Source organism: Gigantopelta aegis, chromosome 11, assembly GCF_016097555.1.
Source record: "Gigantopelta aegis isolate Gae_Host chromosome 11, Gae_host_genome, whole genome shotgun sequence".
Lineage (NCBI taxonomy): Eukaryota > Metazoa > Mollusca > Gastropoda > Neomphalida > Peltospiridae > Gigantopelta > Gigantopelta aegis.
Window position 1 is genome coordinate 32,986,071 of NC_054709.1, and position 15,020 is coordinate 33,001,090.

The 15,020-nt window shown below is 32.4% G+C and overlaps 1 protein-coding gene across 2 annotated transcripts in view; it reads left to right on the forward strand.

The window, feature by feature from the left end:
• Positions 1–15,020, forward strand: part of LOC121385458 (homeobox protein mab-5-like) — an 86,226-nt gene that overhangs the window by 46,724 nt on the left and 24,482 nt on the right. The window lies entirely within an intron of this gene.

The following is a 15,020-nucleotide window of genomic DNA, read 5'->3' on the forward strand; positions in this document are numbered from 1 at the left end:
TCTGCATCTTCGAGGTACCATGAAAATCTAGTATTCAACAGATGAATATATATAAAATAAAATATTACATAATAAGATTTGTGTTATCTATGATCCACATTGCAAGTATCATATATATATGGAGGATTAATATTTTGTCGAGCGCATGTTTCTGGACATAGCCCATCTCCTAACAATAAGCTAAGGGGTGGTGCTCTGGACCATACATTATATATAGTCCATATATATATATATATATATATATATATATATATATATATATATATATATATATATATATATACATGAACAAAATAAACAGCTCCACTTGTCTTAAATATAAATGTGTATTTTTTTTACAACTAAATAGCCGTTTCACCCATTTTTATGAGCTCACCAGTTCTCTCTATATATATTAGGAATTATTATATCGAGGACTGACAGAAGTAGTTATGTTCATTATTGCGAAAATACGATTAGTTCATTAATTTGCTAGATGTTTTGTCTTTCTTTCTATTTCTATTTTGTAGTGTTTTGTTGGGGTGGGTGGGGTGTGCTGTACAAGTAATTGGAGTGAATGAATTAATGTTTAACGACATCCCAGCACAAAACAAAAAAACAAAACAAAGGTCAATGTAAAAAAAACGAGGTGATGATCAACATCAATATAAAAATTCAAAAGTAAAATTAAAACACAGTGTATTAAATACTAATATCACAAATAAGTAAAAATAAAATGTATAATAAAATTCAGTATCTCGAAGACATGTCAACAAAAAGTTCACGATGAAATCGAAATGATTCCATAACATTTCTTCTGTCAAATTTATCTTTAGCAGGAGCGATACAAGTCTCTATAATTTAAACAAATAAATCCTATTTTTAATGAATGAATGAATGAATGTTGAACGATATCCCAGCACAAAAAATACACATAGGCTATTAGGTGTCAGAAAAGGTAAAATTCCGAATTTTAAAAAAGGCTAATGTTTTTTAAATGACATTGAACATTACCAGTCCTTGTTATGAACTCTATAAAAACCATAGCATTGTCCCAGGGCTTCCTGTATTTGAATACCGGGGAAAGACTGCCAACGTAAATGCATGTTAGTGTATAACATAATGTAGGTAAATCTTCCATTCCCTTAAAACTAAAAATCCACCCTTGCTGTAGCATATACAAAACAACCCACTTAACCCAATCCCTTAACCTAACAGACTCTCGGAATCTAAAAGATATAACTAAAATGAAAATGTATGCACACTGATTAAATATTGAAGCTCATAGATATACAAATATTGACAGGACACAAATAATAAATACACCGTGTAATATTACTGATATTAAGGATGAGTTCTATTTTATTTTTCAGTTTCCCCGGTATGAAACTTTAAGGATTTTATTTTTTTTAAATACCTCTTCAGACTCCTGGGTACTTTAAAACTAATACAGCTGTTTTTAACAAAGAGTAAGGAGATAAATAACATTGGCAAATACTCACTGCAATGGAATAAAATTAGAGGTCAAGTATTATTACAAACAAATTAATTTTTTCTATAATATATCAATTTGTGTTACTCATATTGCTAATGGTACTTGTGAATAAATAGAGCATTCTATTGTCTACATTTATTTATAAATATGATTGTACATGAAAATAATTAGTGAAATAATTATTTCAATATAGCTAGTTATCAGACCGTTGACTGCATGTATTTAAGTAAGTCACTCTCCATCATTGTTCCGCACTATTATCTATATTAATGTCTTCATTATTATAATGCAGATAAGTTGTAAAGCTTAACGCAGTAAACAACTTGAACTTGAACTTGAATCAGCCAACCCTGAAATTAAAGAGACATAAACTGGACGAAACTACCACAAGTTAGGAATAAAAATAACCCGCGCTTTGTACATAACGTAAGAGCTGTCAAAATTATTAATAAACTGTCTCCTAAAATATACAAACATCATCTATATATAAAAATAATTTACAACTTATCTCTTACATCATTTTTGGGTGATATGGTAAATCACAGGACAAATGTAAAGTGCAAAATGACAGTGTCAATAATAATAATAATAATAATAATAATAATAATAATAATAATAATAATTATTATTATTATTATTATTATTATTATTATTATTATAATAATAATAATAATAATAATAATAATAATAATAATAATAATAATAATAATAATAATAATTGTTATTATTATAAATTACAGACAAACAATAACCTCCCTAATAAATCCCCCAAAACCCAAACAAAATAAAACAAGGTACAAAAAGCCCAATTAAAAAAATAAAAATAAAATAAAAATAAAAATAAAAAACCTCCAAAATGTTTATTAATTTTTAAATCTAAAATATAATAATACAATTTCCTATCTTTTTTGTTCTGGTGATAATCAACTGTAATGAAGTAAATAATAATAAAAAACTTGCTTACTTTGTCTTTAATTTCTATTTACAAATGAAGTCGAAGAAAAGATGATTTCATTTCCAAAGCCGTGAATCCATTTCGCCGTTATTCATCGAGAAATTCAAAATGTATGTTTCGTTTGTCGTGTGACATACAGGTTCAGTTGTCTGTCTTTGAGCTGTCAAATGTCTGTACGCCAAAGCCCGCAATGCTCACCTTAACCTCTGTAGGGGTTGATAGGGAGAGAAATCAGAATTAAGATATTAATTATGAAGGTGGCTTCCAGGTTACCGCCAGGGCACGGTAAGCCAGAGAGGTTTATTTCGGGCTTTATGCAAAAGACGAACCGGGCCGTACAAATAGCCTCGTGTCTTTTGTCAAAAGGGACTACAAGAGCGAAGCATGTCTTTCGACAAGTGCTACGTTTTGTATTCCGCATTTTATTAACACCTCTGGTCCTGTTTTATTTGAACTGTGGTTAAATTTACCACCTGTGCGACAGTGACCTTTCATCTAGAACACGTTTATTTTGTCTCTTTGTCCGTAATACTGGGAAACTGTTTTTAAAGTGCTACTTGTAAAATTAAAAGAACGCGTGGATTTTGATATTTTTTTTTATTAGAAATGAAATATTTTCTCAGACTTAATATCATTTTATATTACGGCTTTAAAATTTGTGTAAGTTTTTCTTTTCGAGGTATATATTCAGTTTTAAAATATAAATATTTAGCAAAATGTAAACATAATGTTTTATGTTAGTTCATGCAATAATGTAGGTGGGTATCCTTATATTAAACATATTTAGTTTAAAATTAAATAATTATAGAATGATTTATTGATAATAATTAGTTATAACGAACACACTAACATACAACCTATCCTTCCAAGCTGACACTCCCACCTTTAAATTTCTTTCACACGTGATAAAAATGTGGAGTATATTAGAAAGACATTTATCTTAATTTAGAGTAAAATATTAGTTACACTAAGTCTTATTGTTGAAAAAAGTCCAACACACCAACAGATAAAATGTTAATAATGAACACTGTTAAACCATCAATTACTTCTCTGTATTTTCTTTTCCTTTTCGTCCTTTCAGTTTATTCAATCGTTTTCCACAAATGTTTCTTTTATTTCTTTATTTCTTTCTTTATTTATTGAAAATTGCAGTCGCCATTATTTACAATTTAATGTTTGTAATTATGACAGGGCGTCATAAGTTGGATAACTTGTGTCCAATCCTTTTGTATATCTATATACTATATGCTATAAAAACATCCGCTATTTCCCACAAAAAAGCACCACCTCCACCCCTCACTACCACCACCAACAACAAAAATACAACAACAAATGCAAAAATACAACACTCCCCCCGGCCTCCAACCCGCCCCCAAAACAACACTAAACCCCTTCAAAAAATAAAATACCCAACACACATAAAACAAACATAGATAAAACAGCAAAAAGAGCAAAACCTTTCTGACGATATAATATTATGGTGTCATCCTAGCCTCATCCATTGTTTCAAATGTAAAAAAAACCCCAAATATTTTATAATATTTATAAATATTAGTATCTCGGTTTAGTACCGATATATAAAGGTATATATAACGTATAACTTAAAAAAGCCAAACCTAACACACTTTTGTCTTATTATTGATAAATGTAACATCTGGTCTTATGACTACACATCCATTGTGTATGTTTCGTGTCAATAGTTTGAAATGATTGCCATTTATTTTAATATTTATAACTATCTGTAGTTAACATATCAGTTGTGTGCTGTCTATATCTATAACTGCAGCTTTATCAATGAATATAGCATTATAAAAAATATTAAACCTCTGATTTTATTGATTAATTTATTAAATACACATGTGAATCAATTTTCTCTTTTTCTGTTTTTTTTTCTTTAATTAATGTGTATTTGATCTGTTAATATATGTTAAGTTAAAAATATTATTATGTTGAAAAAAGTTAAATATTTTTTTTTTTTGAGTATAAGTCATCGCTGTTATTAAAAAACCAGTTTTAAAAATCCATATATTCTGTATATCCAATATCCGCAACTTTGTTAAATACATTTTACATTGCTAGATATTCTTTGAACCATGGGACTAGAAAACATACATTGTTCCAACAATCAATTACATTGGTATCAACACAACACAACAACAACAACAACAACAACAACAATAATAATGATAATAATAATAATAATAATAAATGATGATCATGACGACGACGACGACGACGACGACGACGATGATGATGATAATAATAATAATAATAGTAGTAGTAGTAGTAGTAGTAGTAGTAGTTATAACAACAACAACAATAGTAGTAGTAATAGTAGTAGTAGTAGTAGTAGAAATAATAATAATAATAATAATAATAATAGTAGTAGTAAAAATAGTAGTAGTAGTAGTAGTAGAAATAGTAGTAGTAGTAGTAGTAGTAGAAATAGTAGGAGTAGAAATAGTAGTAGTAGCAGTAGTAGTAGTAGTAGTAGAAATAGTAGTAGTAGTAGTAGTAGTAGTAGTAGTAGTAGTAGTAGTAGTAGTAGTAGAAATAGTAGTAGTAGTAGTAGTAGAAATAGTAGGAGTAGAAATAGTAGTAGTAGTAGTAGTAGTAGTAGTAGAAATAGTAGTAGTAGTAGTAGTAGTAGTAGAAATAGTAGGAGTAGAAATAGTAGTAGTAGTAGTAGTAGTAGTAGTAGTAGTAGTAGTAGCGGTAGTAGTAATAATTGTCATTATTATTAAAGCAAGAAAACATGGCATTAAACCTAATCCTATATGATATAGCGATATGAACTATATTTAGTTTTATTAATTTCTCATAATATTTTCATCTCGGTTCTATTTTTAGTACTATAATAAAACCCCAAGCGTTTAATATTTATTGTTTTATTGTGTGAACGAATACACATAAATGTCACCTGTATTGTAAAAAAGGTGAAAAAATATCCACACTAATTTTTCTAGTCCCTATTTTATACCAAAATAAGTATAAAGGTAAAAGTGATTATTATATTATTATTTTCTTTAAGGAAAAAAAAACCCGATTTGTGTATGCATGTATCGTGCAGTATGTGACGCAATCCGATCATAATAATCTGACGTTTGTGACCTGTTTAAAATGTTCATTATTCACTTCTGCTTTACCCCTTGCAATAGATTCGAAAATAAGCCTAAAGGCCTCAATTATTTATTTTTTATTCCTCACATTTTGAAACCATAAACAAGGAGTTTAATGCATGTTCTGAAAGAACACCGATAATAAAAGTCGCAAACATGTTACACGGTTCAGTGCACACAGACACAACGCTATCCTAGCGAAGCATGAACGGGCGATATGTACAAGTCAAATGGCCACGGGCAGGGGCCGATAGCCCAAAGGGAAATACTTGATTACTCAGTCAGTTTTCTTGGTGTTTTTTTTTCTCTTTTGACTTTGCTTCATATACAGGAAATGTTTGCGTACATGTAATATTTTAACACAGGACATTGTGGGAGTGGTAGCTAGACATAGTAGTAGTAGTAGTAGTAGTAGTAGTAGAAGTAGTAGTAGTAGTAGTAGTAGTAGTAGTAGTAGTAGTAGTAGTAGTGGTAGTAATAGTAGTAGCGATAGTAGTAATAATAGTAGTAGTAGTTAGTAGTAATAGTAATAGTAATATTATATTCGTAATAGTAATAATGTAATAGTAATAATAGTAACAGCAGCTGTAGTAGTACTAGTAGAAGTAGTAGTAATAGTAATAGCAGTAGCAGCAGCAGCAGCAGTAGTAGTAGTAGTAGTAGTAGTAGTAGTAGTAGTAGTAGTAGTAGTAGTAGTAGTAGTAGTATTTGATGTAGTAGTAGTGGTAGCAATAGCAGTTACCATAGGAATAGTAGTTTTAATATCAGCACAACCGGTAGAACGAACTAGTAAAACTAGCAATATTAGTATTGCGATTATTAGTAAGAATATTACTATTAATATTAGGCATCGTAGATATAACAACTACACGTAAATATAATTAATATTATAACAACATTAGGTTTGGTGTTAATATGAGTGATATATAAGACGAAAATGCATTGAAAATGCCTTGCTACGCGTTGTAATTCTACACTCTGCCTTTCCATGCCAGACCATGCTATGTATGTCCTACTCTACCCGTGTTTCCATATGATTTAAAGCCGTTTTCGGCGTTCAAGTTTTTCTCTCTTTGGATTTGGAGAAAAGAAAACATTTTGAACAAAACTGTTCTAACATTGGATACGGCCAAATTAAGTCTTCATTATGATGGAAATCATCCCCCGTGGTCTTTTCCGCGTGAAGTTGTTTTTGTTTATTTGTGCGCGTCTGCCACGCGCTAATCCCTTAAAGTAACGTATATCATATTTAACGTATTTCGACGTGACGTATTATTCCCCATGTTCTTGTTAACAGATGGTTAATACAGATATTATTACACGCAGATTAATATGATTTACCAGGGATTACCGGACTAGTGTTTATTTCATTATACGTAATATATCCGGCAATGCGTAACCATGGAAGCGCCGACACACATGCTGGGAACATAATTTTCAAGCACCGGTGCGGTATATTTCGTTTCTGTTACATCTCAGAGGTCTGTTTCATATGTCATGGTGTATATTTCACGTTATGTCTGTTTTGGCGACATGCAGTTTTCCTTCCATTTTTTTTTGGGGGGGGGGGGGGGAGGGGGGGTTCACCTTTTTAAACTTGCTTTGAGAACAGCATACACCAGGGAACCCGTTAGAACTATGAATGGAATACATTAATATATATATAATCAAGTCTGTACAATGCACAATCTAATATTAATTCTAACCGAATTAAAAAAAATTGTTATGTTTTGCTACGTGGATTTAAAAAAGTTAATTTCATTACTACTTCCACTACTACTACTACGATTACTACTACAATTACTACTACTACTACTACTACAACAGCTGCTGCTGCTGCTACCGCTGATGCTACTATTACTACTACTACTACTACTACACTACTACTACTCTACTACTACTACACTACTACTACTTTACTACTACTACTCTACTACTTCTACTTTACTGCTACTACTTTACTACTACTGCTACTACTTATATATTGTACCATCAAATCTCTCTCTCTCTCTCTCTCTCTCTCTCTCTCTCTCTCTCTCTCTCTCTCTCCCTCTCTCTCTCTCTCTCTGTCTCTCTCTCTCTCTCTGTATATATACATTATATCGTCCCTGTTGAAATGAAATACTGGCATATTGATTATATATTGGATTCCTGGCATATTTGCAATAGGGGTGCGCACCCACCCGTACTCACTACAGGATTTACATCGGACAACACCGCCACCAACCGCCACCCACAATGCTCGAGTAAGGTGTGAAAATTGTTCATCCGGAACATTATTATGAATATTTATCTCACAATTATTGTCAAAATAAACACTCATAATTTCTGGCCCTTGATCTATTTTGGCGTGAAGCAAACAACACAAAAAAAAACGTATTGCAATAAATCTTTCTTTGCCAAAATTCTAAGTTCCTGTTAGGCCAAGATCAAAGGGTTCGAAACGGCAAAATCGATACGGAAATTGCCGAGCACATAAGCATAGCCGTTACCGCGAGTGTTTACGATGTTGGGGGACAAAAGGAATTCCAGGCAACAAAGATGGCGCTAGGCAGGTCTCGGAACAAACGATGAGATGCTAATGAAAAACGTCGCTCATTTGTCTTTTCTTCGGCGTATTACGACGTTTGGGACTCACTGCCCGCGAAAATAATGGTTGCAGTGATGTAAATCAAATCGCATCAGCGACCAAGCTAACCCCTATTTGCTGCGTACAAGAACTAACGATGATCTTGATGTTTTAAAGGAGTCCAACTGAGAATTCAAGCACGCTGTCCTGGGCAAGGGTATCCGCTGTCTCTATTTCTTATTCTGTCTCTCTTATCTCTGTCTCTGTCAGTCTGTATATCTGTCTGTCTGTCTGCCCGTGTGTCTGTCTGACTGTCTATCTGTCTACACATCTCTCTCTTTCTCACTGTAGGTCTCTGTCTCACCGAAATGTGGGTTCTCCGCGAATACACTGTTTAATAATTTTAGATTACAAAATATAAATTCTGTTTTATTCGTTTGTCTAACATTTTGACCTTAACGAGGAATATACAGGCCTCGGTGGCGTCGTGGCAGGCCATCGGTCTACAGGCTGGTAGGTACTGGGTTCGGATCCCAGTCGAGGCATGGGATTTTTAATCGAGATACCGACTCCAAACCCTGAGTGAGTGCTCCGCAAGGCTCAATGGGTAGGTGTAAACCACTTGCACCGACCAGTGATCCATAACTGGTTCAACAAAGGCCATGGTTTGTGCTATCCTGCCTGTGGGAAGCGCAAATAAAAGATCCCTTGCTGCCTGTCGTAAAAAGAGTAGCCTATGTGGCGACAGCGGGTTTCCTCTAAAAACAGTGTCAGAATGACCATATGTTTGACGTCCAATAGCCGATGATAAGATAAAAATTAAATGTGCTCTAGCGGCGTCGTTAAATAAAACAAACTTTACTCTTTTTTTAACGAGGAATAGTATAAATACTACAAATAGAACAATAAGAACATTTAAACGCAAATCCAGTAAAACAATAAAGAAAACAAACAAACAAAAAAAAGAAGAAAAAAGAAGAAGAAGAAAATATACAGAAACAAAATTATCTACATGTTTGTCTATTAATGTACACACACAATGCTTATGGTACAATATTATGATACAGTGATACGTATGGTACACAATGCTTATGGTACAATATTATGATACAGTGATACGTATGGTACACAATGCTTATGGTACAATATTACGATACAGTGATACGTATGGTACACAATGCTTATGGTACAATATTACGATACAGTGATACGTATGGTACACAATGCTTATGGTACAATATTACGATACAGTGATACGTATGGTACACAATGCTTATGGTACAATATTACGATACAGTAATACGTATGGTACACAATGCTTATGGTACAATATTACGATACAGTAATACGTAAGGTACACACTGCTTATGGTACAATATTATGATACAGTAATACGTATGGTACACAATGATTATGGTACAATATTATGATACAGTAATACGTATGGTACACAATGATTATGGTACAAAATTACGATACAGTGATACGTATGGTACACATATAATGATAATAATACAAGATTATGATACGTATGATACACAAATAATGAGTATGGTACAAAATTATAAATGCTACACGCATAATGAAACAGGAGCTTTAAAATAGAAATGGCGCGAAAGTGAAGCGTGGAAAGTGGCGCTAAAGTATGTTACTGTTTTATAATCATGTTTATGATCACGTACATCTTAATCCATCTGAACATAATCTTATCTGCATAACATTTTTATTGGAGTTATATGAGTTATAAAATATGTAAGGGCTATTCAAAAAATTATAACATGAGGCGGGGGTGAGATAGATGCTATTTTATTTCATATTCCAAAGATCCGGTGCAGTAAAAACAATACTAACAATACAAATAAAATGAAGTACCGGGTATAACAAATAAAATAAAATTGTAATGAAAAAAAATGTAGCAGTTATAACAAAGATGCTGTTTAATCATTTTGATATTTTTGTTGACTGATTAAAATTACTTAATTAATTTGTTTATGTGTTTTATTTGTTTTATTTGTTTTATTTATTTATTTATGTTTATTTATTTATTTGTTTTTAATAACTAAATTAATCCTGGATGTTACATCATAATGTATTTTGTTATTCATGTAAACAGTTTAAAGTGGGCGAAACATCTAATTCCGGAAATTCGTATTATTTGAAACAAACACAAACACACACACACACACACACACACACACGCGCGCACGCGCGCGCGTGCGTGTGTGTGTGTGTGTGTGTGTTTGTTTTATATATATATATATATATATATATATATATAAAAACCTAAACACAATGTTATTGTCTTAAACCCATATTAAACATATATATATAACCTTTTCAATATTTAAAAAAAAAAAAAACCTGTTTAAACAAGATTGTTTCATCAATTATATTTAAGCATGAAGCAAAGAAGGAAAGAAGGAACAAACAAACAAGCAAACGAATAAACCAACAGACAAACGAATGAACGAATGAACAAATTAATGAATTAATGAACGAATGAATTAATGAACGAATGAATAAGTAAATTTTCAAAATCATCAACATTTGTCATGCAAAAAACGTCCTCGATTTTGCTATCTCTTCCTCTTCGCAAAAGAAAAAGAAAGAAAAAAAAAGAAGAAAAAAAAAAGAAGAAAAAAAAAGAAGAAAAAAAAGTGTTCATAAATGTTAATTTTACATGGTATATTTGTATGGATTATTATTGTTGTAAGCGATAAATCTTCAGCATACGAGTTTATTTCATGCATTCATTGTTATTCTTGCTTTTAATTCATGCTAAATAACATCTAGCGTACTTTCTATGAATGTCTAAGGGGAAAAAACCTACATACAAAGAAACAAACGCAAAATACCCCCAAAACAACATAATAATAAATAAAAAATCAGAATTTTAGAACACGCCAGCGTTATATCATCTAAAAGCCGGACCAGCTTCCTATTTCCTCTCCCCCACCCTCATCTCCAGCTATGCCGAACTGAAAGTAACGCTTGTGTGGTGGCGAGGCGACCGAGAACTGACGGTTTCTCCGCACGTGATGCATTCTGATTATCACAATTGTTTTCAGCGCATCTTTTGAACCCAATTAAGCCTGTCCAGTAGGACACATAGGCCCGGCTTAACAAGGGCGGTTCCATGTGGCCCTGGTGCAATTTGCGAGGAATTTATTGCAAATCTATGCATGGGCTGGGAGACATTCGTCTGTTACGTTTATTACATTTGCCACCGTTCTCTCACTTTAGTACCCAAGATGCGATGTTAAAATCATTTCTAGTGAACTGGAAAATTAAGCCCGGACCAACAGACGTGTTTCTGTTGCCTTCAACTGTCATATTAAATTACTGGCCCCCGCTGCTGAGACAGGAAATAAAACTGGAATAAAACAAAACAAAAATTAAATCAAACGGAATCCAGTGTAAGCCTTTTTTTGAAAAAAAGAAGCAAAACCCGCAAAATTCCATTTTCGACAATTGATGTTATTTTGGTATTATTTGTAATGAAGAATATAATTGTTTTTTTCTTCTTTTCTCATGACGGGAATCGCATTTCTTCGAATTATGGTAATAGTCACAATCTTTATATTTTAATACATTTTTATTTCATATTGAAATATTAATAAATTCCTGATGAACAGTAATCTGGCATAATAATAATAATCATAAAACATATTTCTGTACATAAAAAATAGTGTTCGAAAGAACAAAAATGGAAAGAAATTTTTAAAAAAGGATAACGCCAAAAGCAGCTAACACACTCACCCTACAAAAGAAAAAATTAGAAAAAAAGAATGATATGAAGCAACAACCAATAGTGTAACCAGTATAAGCGACTCTAGTAGTATATATAGACAATAAAAATTTGCTAACACCACAATGAAATGAAATCTCGATCACAAAATATTAAATTAGTCTAGATCTGAAATCTTGATCTTAAAACATCTTAAGTCTCGGTGTTAAAACAATCTTAATTTCGTTCCTAAAACTCGATCTTAAGTGTCGATTTTAAAACGCCGTTCATCATATAAACCGTATAGCTTGATATTAAGGTGCACTATTAAGTCTGTATTTTTAAACACCTTTCACCATATAAACCTTATATCTTGATACTAAGATGCACTATTAAGTCTGTATTTTTAAACACCTTTCACCATATAAACCTTATATCTTGATACTAAGATGCACTATTAAGTCTGTATTTTTAAACACCTTTCACCATATAAACCTTATATCTTGATACTAAGATGCACTATTAAGTCTGTATTTTTAAACACCTTTCACCATATAAACATTATATCTTGATACTAAGATGCACTATTAAGTCTGTATTTTAAAACACCTTTCACCATATAAACATTATATCTTGATACTAAGATGCACTATTAAGTCTGTATTTTTAAACACCTTTCACCATATAAACATTATATCTTGATACTAAGATGCACTATTAAGTCTGTATTTTAAAACACCTTTCACCATATAAACCTTATATCTTGATATTAAGATGCACTATTAAGTCTGTATTTTAAAACACCTTTCACCATATAAACATTATATCTTGATACTAAGATGCACTATAAAGCCTCGATTTTAAAACACACCATATAAACTTTATTCACCATATAAACCTTTTTATATCTTGATACTAAGATGCACTATTAAGTCTGTATTTTAAAACACCTTTCACCATATAAACATTATATCTTGATACTAAGATGCACTATTAAGTCTGTATTTTTAAACACCTTTCACCATATAAACATTATATCTTGATACTAAGATGCACTATTAAGTCTGTATTTTTAAACACCTTTCACCATATAAACATTATATCTTGATACTAAGATGCACTATTAAGTCTGTATTTTTAAACACCTTTCACCATATAAACCTTATATCTTGATACTAAGATGCACTATTAAGTCTGTATTTTTAAAACACCTTTCACCATATAAACCTTATATCTTGATACTAAGATGCACTATTAAGTCTGTATTTTTAAACACCTTTCACCATATAAACCTTATATCTTGATACTAAGATGCACTATTAAGTCTGTATTTTAAAACACCGTTCATCATATAAACATTATATCTTGATACTAAGATGCACTATAAAGCCTCGATTTTAAAACACCTTTCACCATATAAACATTATATCTTGATACTAAGATGCACCATTAAGTCTGTATTTTTAAACACCTTTCACCATATAAACCTTATATCTTGATACTAAGATGCACTATTAAGTCTGTATTTTAAAACACCGTTCATCATATAAACATTATATCTTAATACTAAGATGCACTATAAAGCTTCGATTTTAAAACACCTGTATTAAATCCAAACCATGGGTCTAGATCCTAAGTTACAATCTCAAGTCTCGGTTCTAAAGCACAGGTTTCATTCAAGCTCAAAGCGACGCTTTACATTTACTGGTGTTTGTCATTGTTTACACAAACATCACCAGCTGGCGTCAACATCAATAGTCAGAGTCAATAAAACTAGCGTAACCGAAAGTACACACAAACAGAAATATAACTAAACTAAAAAAAAACCCACTTTGATAAATTAGTTTAAAATAATAAAACAATGTCATTTGATATAAGCACGTGTACTTAAAAATAATTTCGCGTATGAAACATGCACATAAATAAAGATGAATGGCGGTGTACTATGCAAAAATCAATAAATATGAATGGATATTTAAATATAATGGTACAACTATATATAAATGAAACTAAGCTATACTTAAATAAAACTTGAGTAAGTAGGTAATTCATTATTTAGTCCCACTCTGTCTGTCTGTCTGTCTGTCTCACTTTCTCTAACTATACCTACCTACCTACCTATCTACCTACCTACCTACCTATCTATGTCTATCTATCTATCTATCTATCTATCTATCTATCTATCTATCTATCTATCTATCTATCGGTCTGTCTGTCTATCGGTCTGTCTGTCTGTCTGTCTACCTACCTACCTACCTACCTATCTACCTACCTACCTACCTACCTACCTACCTACCTACCTACCTACCTACCTACCTACCTACCTACCTACATACCTACCTACCTACCTACCTACCTATCAGCCTACCTACCTACCAGCCTACCTACCTACCTACCTACCTATCTGTATGTATGTCTATATCTGCCTCTCTCTCTCTCTCTCTCTCTCTCTCTCTCTCTCTCTCTCTCTCTCTCTCTCTCTCTCTCTCTCTCTCTCTCTCTCTCTCTCTCTCTCTCTCTCTCTCAAACTCTTTTAAATACCCATGCACCACCTGCACGTTTATTTCCCGCTAATCCCCCCGTTTAAAGCGATGAGCGTGAATTAATGGAGTGTATTTGTCGCTCGCTCGTGCTAGGTACACGACCATCTCCCTCCATCTATCTCGCACCTTACACGATTTACGACACACAGACGACCCCGTTATTCCTTGGCGTCGGATCCGTCCACGGGACGACAAGACCTCCATTGTCAGGGAGCCTCGTCCAGCGAGTGACCTGTCCCGACGTAAACCACAACTTTGATGTTGTCATATTCGCCAAATCTCAGAGATATATTGGTCGTGTTCCTGTCTGTTCCCTGCCTCGGAGGGGAATTTTTGTCTTTTTGCCTACATGATGAAGAAAAATCGTCCTGCTTTTTTTGTCAGACAGCCGCTTTGTAATCTTTTGTCTTTTCAATTCTTCCGTGTCCCATCAGGACTTCTTCGTGCCATTTCATGTTTTTAACGCTTTGATATGAGTTTGTTTTGTTTAACGACACCTCTAGAGCATATTAATTTATTGGATGTCACCTATTTGCTAATTTTGACATATAAAAGTTTGTTTTGTTTAATGACATCACTAAAGCACATTAATTTATTAATCATCGGCTATTGGACGTCACCTATTTGATAATT